Here is a 14,565-nt window from a genome sequence, read left to right as displayed (position 1 = left end):
GAGACTCCGTCTCTGTTTTTAAAACAATTTTAAAAAGAAATATTCCAGGATAACTCTAATTTCCAAAAAATAAAAAATAAAAAAAGAAAGAAAACTAAAACTTAAGAAACATGCTCAAGTAATAAAAATTTTTTAAAGTTGAGTGGATAATTGGTGACAACAGGTGTGGATTTGTTGTCTTTTTTTGTTTTTTAGAGGGTCTTACTCTGTCACCCAGGCTGGAGTGCAGTGGCATGATCATGGCTCACTGCAGCCTTTAACTCTTGGTGTCAAGTGATCCTCCCACCCTAGCCTACCAATTAGCTGGGACTACAGGTGTGCAGCACCATGCACAGCGAATATTTTTTACTTTGTAGAGATGGGGGTCTCCCTGATTACCAGATTGGTCTTGAACTCTTGGGCTCAAACAATCCTTCTCCTTTGGCCTCCCAGAGCACTGCGATTATAGGCATGAGCCACTGAGCCCAGCCTGTTTTTGTTTTAAGACATTTTGCTGAGCAGAGAAATAGCAATTGCTGGAGAGAAATATGGCACATAGAACATTTCAACAATGAAATTGAACATTTTGGAGCACTAAAGTAAAAAACAGTGGTCTTATCATTTGGGTAAGATGTTCTTAGATAATGTACTACCTACCCTAAATACTTGTAAAAATATTCTTTTTTTTTTTTTTTTTTTTTTTGAGACGGAGTCTCATTCTATTGCTCAGGCTGGAGTGCAATGGCACGATCTCAGCTCACTGTAAACTTCGCCTCCCAGGTTCAAGCAATTCTCCTGCTTCAGCCTCCTGAGTAGCTGGGATTACAGGCACGCACCACCATGCCCGGCTAATTTTTGTATTTTTAGTAGAGATGGGGTTTCACCAATGTTGACCTCGAACTCCTGACCTCATGATCCACGCGTCTCAGCCTCCCAAAGTGCTGGGGTTACAAGCGTGAGCCACCGCACCCAGCTAAATACTTGTAAAAATATTAAACTGAAAGAATATAGTGGTTGTCTCATTCTTGGCAGGCATTCAAGGATGATAAATATTGTAATATTATTTTTTCATTTGGCCTATAATCAGAAAAGTAGCTCTGCTACAAGCAGTAGTTATCTTACAGTGTGTTTCTTTATTTTTGTATTTTTTGAGACTGAGTCTCGCTCTGTCGCCCTGGCTGGAGTTCAATGGCACAATCTCGGCTCACTGCAACCTCCGCCTCCCGGGTTCAAGTGATTCTCCTGCCTCAGCCTCCCAAGTAGCTGGGATTACAGGTGTGTGCCACCATGCCTGGCTAATTTTTATATTTTTAATAGAGACAGGGTTTCACCATGTTGGTCAGGCTGGTCTCGAACTCCTGACCTTGTGATCGGTCTCCCTTGGCCTCTCAAAGTGCTGGGATTACAGGTGTGAGGCACTGCGGCCAGCCCTTATAGTGTGTTTCAAACTCCTATTATTAACCATGTTTAGACCACATGAACCTTGAAAGCTGTGGTTGGTATATTTGTCACGCTTCAATTTCATCAGTTTGTTACTCTTAGAATGAAGGGGAGTAAATACTTCCTTTTTTACTTTCTCTCACTTTTGTTTATCCTTATGAAGAAATCTTCATCTAAAATTGTTGATCGTATGGTCTTTGGAAAGCTAAGAGGTATTGCTTACCATTTAGTCATCAATTCCCAGGAATTTATTTCAGCCTTCCATTTCTGTTGGCCAGGCTGGTCTCGAACTCCTGACCTCAAGTGATCCACCCACCTCGGCCTCCCAAAATGCTGGAATTACAGGCGTGAGCCATCACACCTGGCTCACAAATCTTACATTCACCATTTAACAATACCTTATGGAAACCTCTCCTTGACATCTGGCTTAGCTCCATGTCATTCTTAAAAAAACAAACAAACACAACAACAAAGGAAAACAGCTGGAGAATTCCCCAGTGTGGATGTGCCACTGATAAGCAAGCTTCCACTGTTTTGACGTTTCTGCATTATGAATAGGGATGTGATGAACCTACTTCTTTATCTTTATGGTCTTGAATCCATATCCTTACATATGGTTATTTGCATTTGCTAATTACAGGAGAGTTGCCATTGAATTTATTCTTTTTAAGAGATGTTGCTTCCCAAAACCTTGAGAAAGAAAGTCAAGACAAGGAAGGCAAACTTGGACAGAAATGCCTACTCCATGAATTTTTTTTTTTTTTTTAGACAGAGCCTCACTCTATCGCCCAGGCTGGAGTATAGTGGTGTGATCTCGGTTCACAGCAACCTTCGCCTCCCAGGTTCAAGCAATTCTCCTGCCTCAGCCTCCCAAGTAGCTGGGACTACAGGCACCCGCCATCATGCCTGGCTAATTTCACCATGTTGGCCAAGGTGGTCTCAAACTTCTGACCTCAAGCAATCTGCCTGTCTCGGTCTCCCAAAGTGCTGGGATTATAGGTGTGAGCCACCCCGCCCAGCCCCTACTCCATGAGTTTAAATTGTGAGGATTGAATGAGGACATAGGTACAGTGTAAAGACCAACCTGGGTGATAATATCTGTTGTTCTCCTAAAGACTGTGGGCTCCTCTAGGCCACCAGCTGGGCCTCTGATGAGTGCCATTTATGTGGTACACAGTGAGAGTGATGTTCCAGAATTGTGTAACTGAAAGGTGACTGACTCCAAAGCTGTGAAATGCACAGGCTTTGGAGTCAACAGACTGAAGTGTAAGTTGCAGCTCTACCACTTTCTGCTGTGAGATCTTGGGCGAGTTACTCAACTTCTCAGAACTTCAGTTTCCTCCTCTGCAAGATGGAGATAATGATACCAGTCTGAGAGGGTTGCCTTGAGGAGGACGTGCATGTAAGGCCCTCAGCAGAACGCCTGGTGCTTGTTAAATGTGATGGGTTCTTTATCGGATGTCTTCCTTACAGTTCTTTCCAGCTGTGCATCATTGTTTCCCCCATCAGATGAAAACCTATTGAATGCAGGAACTGTATCTAATTCATCTTTGCATCTTTACATATCCAGTCCTTAACACGGTTTTTCCTCCTACCAACTACCTCCACGTCTTTTGCTCTGTTAAATAAGCATTGATTGAAATAAGAGCAATAACAACAATATTTTTGTGTTTGTTTTGTTTTGCGACAGCAACCTGCTCTGTCACCCAGGCTGGAGTACAGTGGTGTGATTACAGCTCATTGCAGCCTTGACCTCCTGGGCTCAAACGATCCTCCCACCACAGCCTCCCAAGTAGCTGGGACCACAGGCATGTGCCACTAATGCCCGGCTAATTTTTTTATTCTTAGTAGGGACGAGGTCTCACTATGTTGCCCAGGCTGGTCTCAAACTCCTGAGCTCAAGTGATCCTCCCACCTCAGCTTCCTAAAGTGCTGGGCTTAAAGGCATGAGCCACTGTGCCTAGCTAATAACAACAATTTTTATTATGGGCAATTTCAGAGTTACACTAAAGAAGCGAGATTAACATAGAGGACATCTGTGATCCATCACCCAGCTTTTACAGTTGTCAAGATGTTGATAATCTTTTTCATCTAACTTTTGACCACTCCTTCACCACCATCCCCTGTCATGGAGAATTTTATTTTTCAAGTTTTTAAACTTTTTATTTGCCTATTTTAAAAACTGAGCCAGGCACGGTGGCTCACGCCTGTAATCCCAGCACCTTGAGAGGCCGAGGCAGGAGGATCACCTGAGGTCAGGGGTTCAAGACTAGCCTGGCCAACATGGTGAAACCCCATCTCTACAAAAAAATACAAAAAAATTAGCTGGGCATGGTGGCAGGCGCCTGTAATCCCAGCTACTTGGGAGGCCGAGGCAGGAGAATTGCTTGAACCTGGGAAATGGGGTTGCAGTGAGCTGAGATCGCACCATTGCACTCCAATCTGGGCAACAAGAGCGAAATTCCATCTCAAAACAAACAAACAAACAAAAAAATGCATTCCCATAATTAAAATTATTTGAACAATAACAACAACAACAAAAAAGCACTCTGATTAAACTGCATTTTACAACCCGCAGGATGCCTTGGGCCAGCTTGGTTTTATTCTAGATTTCACTGTCATCCTACCACACTTCTTCCTTCACCAACATGCAAGTTCTTTTCTTTCCCACCAGCTAGACAGGCAGATAAGAGAGGCAGGCACAGCCATCAGCAGCAGCAGTTATTTGATGTGAAAGGGGCAGCACAGTCATTTAAACTTGATTTAACCTCTTTGCATCCTTCAAAGTTAAACAGCTAAAAGAAGCAAAATAGAAAGCAATGCTTTGTGGAATGAACAGTGCATATTGGTGGCGCACACCTCATTACGAAGCCTGCTTACTTCTCCTGTTCGATCTGTTCCTTGGAAGGCAGTGGATTTTTCTCTTGCATCTCTGTCTTCTTCAGTTTCGGCTTATTTAATTTCTCGATCTCATCCACACTGGACTTGCCAGATATGGTCACAGAGGAAGCTGGGCCATGCCCACGAGCGACTGGAATCTGGTCTGCTCAGTGTCTACTGCCCAGTGTTGGGAATTTTAAAGCAAATCCCAGACATTGCATCATTTCAACAATTAATACTTGTGTGTGTTTCTAATAATACTTCACAAAGTGTGGCCTGGATTCCTGGGACTTACCAAGACCCTGTCAGGCAGCCTGCTAGGTCAAAACTATTTTTATAACAATATTAATATATTGTTTATCTTTTTGTTCTCATTATCTCGTGTACAGTAGAATTTTCCAACATAGATTGAATGTAGCCACAAATCTGAAAATCCAGCTGTCTCCCATTAAACCAGATGTGAAAGAGTTGCAAATTTTTACAAATCTGTTGACAAAAGTGTAAAACAATGTCACTTGTCATGATGCTGTTTGAAAAATATACTTATTTTCATAAAAGTAAGTCCTTAACATGTAATATCTTTATTATTACTATGTTTTTTAAATTTAATTTTTTTTTTTTCTTGAGATGGAATCTCGCTGTGTCATCCAGGCTAGAGTGCAATAGCACAATCTCGGCTCACTGCAACCTTTGCATTCTAGGTTCAAGCAATTCTTTTTTTTTTTTTTTTTTTTTAGAGTGTGGCTTTGTTTCCCAGGCTGGAGTGCAGTGGCCGGATCTCAGCTCACTGCAAGCTCCGCCTCCTGGGTTCATGCCATTCTCCTGCCTCAGCCTCCTGAGTAGCTGGGACTACAGGCGCCCACCACCTCGCCCGGCTAGTTTTTTTTGTATTTTTTAGTACAGACGGGGTTTCACCGTGTTAGCCAGGATGGTCTCGATCTCCTGACCTCGTGATCCACCCGTCTCGGCCTCCCAAAGTGCTGGGATTACAGGCTTGAGCCACCGTGCCTGGCCAGCAATTCTTTTGTCTCAGCCTCCCAAGTAGCTGGGACTACAGGTGCTTGCCACCACGCCCAGCTAAATTTTAGTAGACATGAGGTTTCACTATGTTGGCCACGCTGGTCTTGAACTCCTGATGTCAGGTGATCCACCCACCTCGGCCTCTCCAAGTGCTGGGATTACAGGTGTGAGCCAACGCACCCAGGCCATTTTTAAAAATCAAATGAGTATTTAAAAAATTTTTCAGTTTTAATTTCTAGGGTAGAAAATAATCCATTTATCTGAATATTTATCCATCACACATAAAGAAAAGCTCTTTGGGGTCCTTAATACTTCTAAAATATTTTTGAGATTTAATTCATAAACCACTAGATTCATAATTTTATTTATTTTTAATTGTTTTAGAGTTGGGGTCTCACTTTGTCTCCCAGGCTGGAGTGCAATGGTGCAATCATGGCTCACCGCAGCCTCAAACTTCTGGGTTCAAGCAATCCTCCTGCCTCAGCCTCCTGAGTTGCTGGGATTACAGGCACGTACTACCATGACCAGCAGCTTACTATTTTAAAATGTACACCTCAGGAACAAAAAACAAGAAAAATTTAAAAAATAAATAAAATGTACACCTCATGGCCAGGCACGCTGGCTCACACCTATAATCCCAGCACTTTGGGAGGCCAAGGTGGGCGGATCACTTGAGGCCATGAGTTTGAAACCAGCCTGGCCAATATGGCAAAACCTTGTCTCTACTAAAAAACGCAATAATTAGCCGGGTGTGGTGGCACACGCCTTTAATCCCAGCTGCTCTGGAGGCTGAAGTAGGTGACAGAGTGAGGCTCTGTCTCAAAAAAACAAAAAAATAAAGTGTACACTTCAATAGGTTTTGGTATATTTGCAAGGTTGGGCAGCCACTGCCACTAGCTAATTCCAAAACCTTTTTATCACCCCAAAAGAAAACTCTATACCCATTTTAGTCACTTTTTTTTTTAGACACAGTCTCGCTCTGTTGCCCAGGCTGGAATGCTGTGGCATGATCTCAGCTCATTGCAACCTCTGCCTCCCGGGTTCAAGTGATTCTCCTGCCTTAGCCTCCCGAGTAGGTGGGACTACAGTCAGCCTCCCGAGTAGGTGGGATTACAGGCGCCCGCCACCATGCTCAGCTAATTTTTGTATTTTTAGTAGAGACGGGGTTTTACTATATTGGCCAGCCTGGTCTCAAACTCCTGAACTTGTGATCTGCCCACTTCGGCCACCCAAAGTGCTGGGATTACAGGCATGAGCCACCGCGCCGGGCCTATTAGTCACTTCTAAATGTCCCCTCCCATTATCTCCTGGCAACCACTAATGTACTTTCTGACTCTGCAGATTTGCCTCTTCTGGGCATTTCAGATAAATGGAATCATACAATATGTAGCCTTTTGTTTCTGTTTCTGGCTTCTTTCACTTAGCATAATGTCTCTAAGGTTCATCCGTGTTGTAATATGTATCAGAACTTCATTCCTTTTTATAGCTAAAAAACATTCCATTGTATGTATATACCACATTTTGTTTACCCAGTCATCAGCTGACTTTTGGGTTGTTTCCACTGGATATTACAAATAATGCAGCTATGAACATTTGTAGCCAAGTTTTTGTATGAATACATGTTTTTAGTTCTCTTGGCAATATATCTAGGAATAGAATTGCTGGGTCCTATGGCTAACTCTATGTTTAACTTTCTAAGAAACTGTCACACTGTTTTCCATAGCAGCCGCACCATTTTACATTTTAATCAGCAATGTATGAGCATTCCAATTTCTCTTCCAATTTCTCTACATCCTTGCCAAAATTTATTTTCAGTGTTTTTCATTCTAGCCATCCTAATGAGTATGACTCAATAATTTTTAAGAGTGTAAAGGATCCTGAGACTAAAACCTTTCAGAACTGCTTTTCTGACTAATAGCTTTCACAAAAACATAAATGTGCTAACATTATCAATCTAAAATACTCCACAAAATTGTGTAATACCAGGATAATCACGTTTGCCCGGGACAAATCCAGTGTACACCTTTGTACCAGCACAACTGTTAATAGCGTCTTCTTGAACTCTCAACATATTCTGCTTAGATGACAAATTGTATGAACACCGTAATAACTAATCTATATTCACGTTTCTCTGATTGTCTTAAATATGTCTTTTTATAATTTGGGTGGGTTTATTTTTTTATTTTTTTGTGGAGACAGGGTCTCACTTGTTACCCAGGCTGGTCTAGAACTCCTGGGCTCAAGCATGAGACACTGCACCTGGCCTACATTTATTTATTGAAAATAAGATCTGGGCCGGATGTGGTGGCTCGCTCCTATAATCCTAGCACTTTGGAAGGCTGAGGCGTGTGGATCACCTGAGGTCAGGAGTTTGAGACCAGCCTGGCCAACATGACAAAAACCCATCTCTACTAAAAATACAAAAATTAGCCAGGCACAGTGGCACACACCTGTAATCCCAGCTACTTGGGAGGCTGAGGCAGGAGAACTGCTTGAACCCAGGAGGTGGAGGTTGCAGTGAGCTGAGATCACGTCACAGCATTCCAGTCTAGGCAACAGAGCAAGACTCCGTTTCCCAAAAAAAAAGAAAGAGGCCAGGCACGGTGGCTCACACCCTCACACCTGTAATCCCAGCACTTTGGGAGGCCAAGGTGGGCAGATCACCTGAGGTCGGGATTTGGAGACCAGCCTGACCAACATGGAGAAACTCCATATCTACTAAAAATGCAAAATTAGCCAGGTGTGGTGGCGCATGCCTGTAATCCCAGCTACTAGGGAGGCTGAGGCAAGAGAATCGCTTGAACCCGGGAGGTGGAGGTTGCGGTGAGCTGAGATCACGCCATTGCACTCCAGCCTGGGTAACAAGAACGAAAGTCTATTTCAAAAAAAAAAAAAGAAAGAAAATAAGATCTGGTGGGGCACAGTGGCTCACGCCTGTAATCTCAGCACTTTGGGAGGTCCAGCTGGCAAGAAAGCTAGCCCTTGCCTCTAAAAAAAAAAACAAGAAGAGAAGAGGAAGGGAAGGGGAAGGGGAAGGGGAAGGGGAGAGAGGAAGGAAGGAAGGAAGGAAGGAAGGAAGGAAGGAAGGAAGGAAGGAAAAATATGCAACATTGTTGGTTGAGAATATCTTAAAACTTTCAATCTTTATCAGTTCTCATCCTTGGCTTGGCTGATTATATTATCTTGGTGTCTTTAAAACAATTATTTATTTATTTATCTTTCCTTGAATAAATTAAATTTCTTGGTGTCTTTTGCTTCTTTACCCTCCATGTTTCTTGTCATTTGGTAGTAGACCTAAAAATTTGATTAGATTTAGGGTCCATTTTTAGGCAAGAATATTTCGTAGGTGGTGTGTACTTCCTACCTTATTGCATTAAGAGGTGCCTGGTATCTGGCTGCCTTGCTTTTAGTGATGTTCAATAAATCAGTAGTTCAGTTATAAAGTTCCCCATCAACTTTCACCTCGTAATTGTAATCACACTGGATGACAGTTGCCTTGTCTCAGTGTTTCATTAGGAGGTGTGAATAGTGACTTTCTAATTCTACCATTTTGTTGCATGTATTATCCTTACAAATGATTTGAGTACCCTGAAACAGAAGAATAAATGCTTGATTTTTTTCCTCTTATATACCAATTTTCAAAATAAACATTTGTTTTCTTAAGTGATCCAAAGGTGAATGATTAGTGATTTTTTTTTAGTATCACTATGAACTCATGGATTTGTATATATTTGTTTTAATTCATTACAGTCATTACTCCTTTACAAGACCAATGCTGTAATCCCTGAGCTGTAGGGCCTTCGGTGTGTTGTTTGTTTTTTTTTCACATCACCTCAGCAGCAATTTTTTTTTTTTTTTTTTTTTTTGAGACGGAGTCTCGCTCTCGCCCAGGCTGGAGTGCAGTGGCGCAATCTCGGCTCACTGCAAGCACCGCTTCCCAGGTTCATGCCATTCTCCTGCCTCAGCCTCCCGAGCAGCTGGGACTACAGGCACCCGCCACCACGCCCGGCTAATTTTTTGTATTTTTTAGTAGAGACGGGGTTTCACCATGTTAGCCAGGATGGTCTTGATCTCCTGACCTCGTGATCTGCCCGCCTCAGCCTTCCAAAGTGCTGGGATTACAGGCGTGAGCCACCATGCCCGGCCACCTCAGCAGCATTTGATAACTACCTTGCTTTCAGGCATAACAAAACGCCACAGGCCCACCTTGTGCAATTTCTGCCCTAGTTCTGAAATCAAAATCAATTATTTCCTAAAGCCTCACTGGTTCCTTTCAGTGGGAAATGGCATTTAAACTCTGAATTTGGACACCCAGGGTGCTCACAGCCATTAGACTGTCATTCTTGGCCTTTCAGTGAACACAACCAGGAGATATATATATATATACAGACACACATACACGTGTATATATGTATATATTTATATGTATATATTTTGTAGAATGAGGAAAATTACTTATAAATTCATATCAACATTGCCAATTCTAATTTCAGATTACAGATTTTTTTACTCAAATATGTGACTCAATCAGATTACAGAATTTATAGCTAACTTCATTGATTTGATACTAGTATCTCTTTTATCTTTAACTGAAAATCTGGGTTTCTAACAATATTGAGTTACTTGTTATTTTATACACATATATAAGTTATACAAAATACATGTAATAACACCTAAACAGGCCAGGCATAGTGGGTCATGCCTGTAATCCCAGCACTTTGAGAGGCCGAGGCAGGTGGATCGCTTGAGGTCAGGAGTTCAAGACTAGCCTGGTTAACATGGTGAAACCTCATCTCTACTAAAAAATACAAAATTAGCCGGGCATGGTGGCACACACCTGTAATCCCAGCTACTTGGGAGGCTGGGGCAGGAGAATCGCTTGAGCCCAGGAGGCAGAGGTTGCAGTGAGCCGAGATCATGCCACTGCACTCCAGCTTGGGCAAAAGAGGGAGATTCTGTCTCAAAAAACAAACAAACCAAAAGAAACAACCTAAACAATAATATTAGTATTATTACAATACCATTATTATTATTTTTTTTTATTTTTTATTTTTTTTGAGACGGAGTCTCGCTCTGTCGCCCAGGCTGGAGTGCAGTGGCCGGATCTTAGCTCACTGCAAGCTCCGCCTCCCGGGTTCCCACCATTCTCCTGCCTCAGCCTCCCGAGCAGCTGGGACTACAGGCGCCCGCCACCTCACCCGGCTAGTTTTTTCTATTTTTTAGTAGAGATGGGGTTTCACCGTGTTAGCCAGGATGGTCTCGATCTCCTGACCTCGTGATCCGCCCGTCTCGGCCTCCCAAAGTGCTGGGATTACAGGCTTGAGCCACCGCGCCCGGCCTACAATACCATTATTAAATGCAGTTAATTTTTTTCTGTTTTTAGGCTTTGTCACACTAAGGATATAGAGTCAAATTAACAAGTTTTACAGTCTGTAATTTCTATGTGGTTATGCCAGTGACTCCATGTACACTTTGACTGTTTCTTTTCTTTTAGGAAATGCTTTGTTATTTTCTTTTAAAACATAGTTATGTAGGCTCTTGAGCCGCTTACTTTGGCCCACTCCTGCCCTGTGGAGTGTACTTTCATTTTCAATAAATCTCTGCTTTTGTTGCTTCAAATATATATATATATATGTGGCTGGGCACCATGGCTCAACACCTGTAATTCCAGCACTCTGGGAGGCTGAGGTGGGCGGATCACGTGAGGTCATGAGCTGCAGATCAGCCTGGCCAACATGGTAAAAACCCCATCTCTACTAAAAATACAAAAATTAGCCAGGTGTGGTGGTGGGCGCCTGTAATCCCAGCTACTTGGGAGGCTGAGGCATGAGAATCACTTGAAACCCCGGGTGGCAGAGGCTGCAGTGAGCCGAGATCGCACCACTGCACTCCAGCCTAAGTGACAGAGTGAGGTTCTCTCTCTCAAAAAAAAAAAAGTAAAACATTTACATGAATCCAAAGTTGAAGCTATTAAACACAGTGTGTACAGAGAAATCTAGCTTCCATTCCTATTTCCTTCACCCTGTTATTTTCTTACATGTCACCATTTTTCTTAGTTTATAATTTATACTTTATTGCTTCTTTAACATGTAAGCAAATGCACACATCATTATTTCTATTTCCCCATCTTTCTTACAAAAAAGGCAACATTTCAACACGTGTGAAAAGGGGGAAAAATAAAAATAAAGGCAACATATACATGGCCTCTGTCCTGCTTTTTTCACTTAACAATACATCCTAGATTTCCAAAGCAGTCCACAGAGATGGTTCTCTTTCCTCTGTACAGTGGCATAAAACTGCATTGTATGGATGTACGTAGCTTATTCAGCCAGCCCTCTGTGGATGGACGTGTGAGTTCAACATTTATTCCATGACCAAATTGTGCCAGGCACTGGGAATAAAGACGTGGTCTCTGGCTTCAGGAAACTCGGAAGTGCAGATGGGGAGATCTCCACAATACAAGTGCTTTCTTTATAAGAAGTAATAGCTTGGGTCCACTTAGCACAAGGGGCACATGGATCAGGGAAGAGACGCTTGCACACAGGAGGGATACAATAACTGTCTATTGATTGGCATCTTGCTTCCACTTGGGCCTACAAACAGGAGAGTCCCCTCGGGAGGAAATGGTTACCCATGGTTGAAATTGCTTAGAAAATCATGAGTGCCACCAATTGGTCAGAGAAGGGAAAGCTGAATGAAAGAGGCCGAGAGGGAGAGTCCCAACCACAAAATTACCCTGGAAAGAGGAAATGTAACAACACAGGAGCTGTGGTTTAACATGAGCCAACACCTGTGTAGAACTTTCTGCTGACCAGATATTGTTCTAAGCAGTTTACATATAACCCCTTTCTCACAACACTCCTAAGTGGTACGAATTATTACTACCTGTATTTTTCCGATAAATAAATTAAGGTGGCTGGGCGAGGTGGCTCATGCCTGTAATTGCAGCACTTTGGGAAGCTAACGCGGGTGGATAACTTGAGGTCAGGGGTTCGAGACCAGCCTGGCCAACATGGTGAAACTCCGTGTCTATTAAAAATAGAAAATTAGCTGGGCGTGCTGGTGGGTGCCTGTAATCCCAGTTACACGTGAGGCTGAGGTGGGAGGATCGCTTGAACCCAGGAGTTTGAGGCTGCAGTGAAATATGATGACGCTACTGCACTCCTGCCTGGGCGACAGAGCAAGACTCTGTCTCTAAAAAAATTTTTTTAATTAAATAAAAAATAAAAAGAAATTAAAGCACAGAGAGTTTACCAAACTTTTGCCCTAGGTCACACAGCAAAATGGAAAGAAGGGCAGGCGAGCAGACAGCAAGACACCGCAGATGGGACAATTGCAAGTAGTACACCAAGAAGCTGGTGCCCTCCCCAAGGTGGGAGGAAAGTACTGTATGTCCCTCTGCCCCATGACCACCTCCTGGCGAGAACAAAGGACACCCGACACATCACCCCTCCCTCGCCCCTGCGCGCACACACGCCCCTCAGCCTATCCCAGGTCAGAAAACCCCGAAAGGCTTTCTCTGGACTCCTGGACCCCTGGATGCGCGGCTGACGCCTTAAAGGAGTCCCTCTCCCAGCAGTGGCCGACACATCTCTCTCGCGCGCGCCACCCCTCCCAGGGTCCGAAGCTCCCGCCTGTGCAGTGGCACAAATGAACTTTGCCTCCTCGGGCTCCTGCGAAACCGTGGAAGCTATGAGAGTCACAAGTTCCTAAATGTGACCAGCCCCTCGGGAACTGAAGGCCAATCGGGCTCAATTCCACCCTCCAGGAAGGCGCAGGAAGAGGGAACAAGATATGCCCACGCGGCGTGGGGGACTTAACACAGGGCAGTAGCACAGGAGCGACCCTTCTCGCGCCTTCTCAAAACCCAACCAAACACGGCTGGTTTCCACATCCACCGAGGCCAGAGCCCGCAGCCTCTGGCTCCCCTGGCCAGTTCCGGGCGCCGCCTGCGGCCCATGTCCAAGACTGCGCTCTGTTGTCCCCGCACACCCGGCGCCGACATCGGCGGGGCGGGACCAAGCCGGATCCTCCAACGCGACGACCCGCCTCCCTCGGGGCTACCCCAAATGCCACTTGGGGCCTTCTACCTTGACGCTAGAATTTGAATTTTCAAACGCTTGTGCATATAGGCTTTAGAACGCTAGCTCCAGAAACCAGCTAAAGTATTGCATTGAACAGAAAACCAAATACTGCATGTTCCCACTCGTAAGTGGGAGCTAAACACTGGGAACACGTGGACATAAAAGTGGCAACAACACTGAGGTCTACTAGAGGGGGCACTAAAAACGGGCCAAGCTGCACTCCAAATCCCAGCATCACACAATATATCCAGGTAACAAACCTGCGCAGGTATCCCCAAAACCTAAAAAATTGTAAGCCATTAAAACATACTGCACAGGCCAGGCGTGGTGGCTCACGCCTGTAATCCCAGCACTTTGGGAGGCCGAGGCGGGCGGATCACGGGCCGAGAGATCGAGACCATCCTGGCCAACATGAGGGAAACGCCCCGTCTCTACTAAAAATACAAAAATTAGCTGAGCATGGTGGCGCGCGCCTATAGTCCCAGCTACTCGGGAGGCTGAGGTAGGAGAATCTCTTGAACCCGGGAGGCGGAAGTTACAGTGAGCCGAGCTGGCGCCACTGCACTTCAGCCTAACGACAGAGCGAGGTTTCGACTCACAATAAAACAAACACACCTCACAGTTGTACAACGAAAGAGCACCCGTGCATGTATCTTACAGACAGAAAACAATGCTACCCACCAGCGGTAACTACAAGACCATTAAACCAAAACACCTATTATCGCAACTAGTAAGAATGTAAACTACAGTGTTAAATTGATCCCTGAAGTTCAGGTCAGACGGGGAATGTGCCGACGTCGTAACAAGGTTGTAGGGTGGCACATCTCACACAAACGTGTGAACACCCAATCATCACGCTCATGAACTACAAAAGGATCATTTTAGAGTGGCCATTAAGGAGCTCCAAGTATGTGCCACTAATTTTACAGATAGGGTGACTACCGTAATGCGACATCTCGAGTCTTCATATATAAAACCCTGGATGTTTTCAAAGCCACACGGAGATTCTGTGATTATTCTTCTGTTTCTACCTTAGCAAAGGAAAGCAGAAGCACAATTAGCGAGCGGATTATTATATATGCAAATTTATTCTCCATGGTTCCACCGCTCGGTCTTGTTCTCGAGCATGGATCTTTATTGCTTTACGACCATACGTCGTGAA

General features: G+C 44.1%; 1 non-coding gene across 1 annotated transcript; it reads right to left on the bottom strand.

Moving 5' to 3' along the window:
• Positions 1-14,176: 14,176 nt before the first annotated feature.
• On the bottom strand, positions 14,177-14,280 carry LOC116268761. The gene has a single exon (XR_004175927.1). It is a non-coding gene; the product is annotated as a small nucleolar RNA U13 (small nucleolar RNA).
• Between the last annotated feature and the right edge of the window lie 285 nt (positions 14,281-14,565).

This window comes from Papio anubis, chromosome 8 (assembly GCF_008728515.1).
Source record: "Papio anubis isolate 15944 chromosome 8, Panubis1.0, whole genome shotgun sequence".
NCBI classification, from domain to species: Eukaryota; Metazoa; Chordata; class Mammalia; order Primates; family Cercopithecidae; genus Papio; species Papio anubis.
The sequence above is the reverse complement of the archived record's forward strand: the minus strand, read 5'-3'. Positions and strand labels throughout refer to the sequence as shown.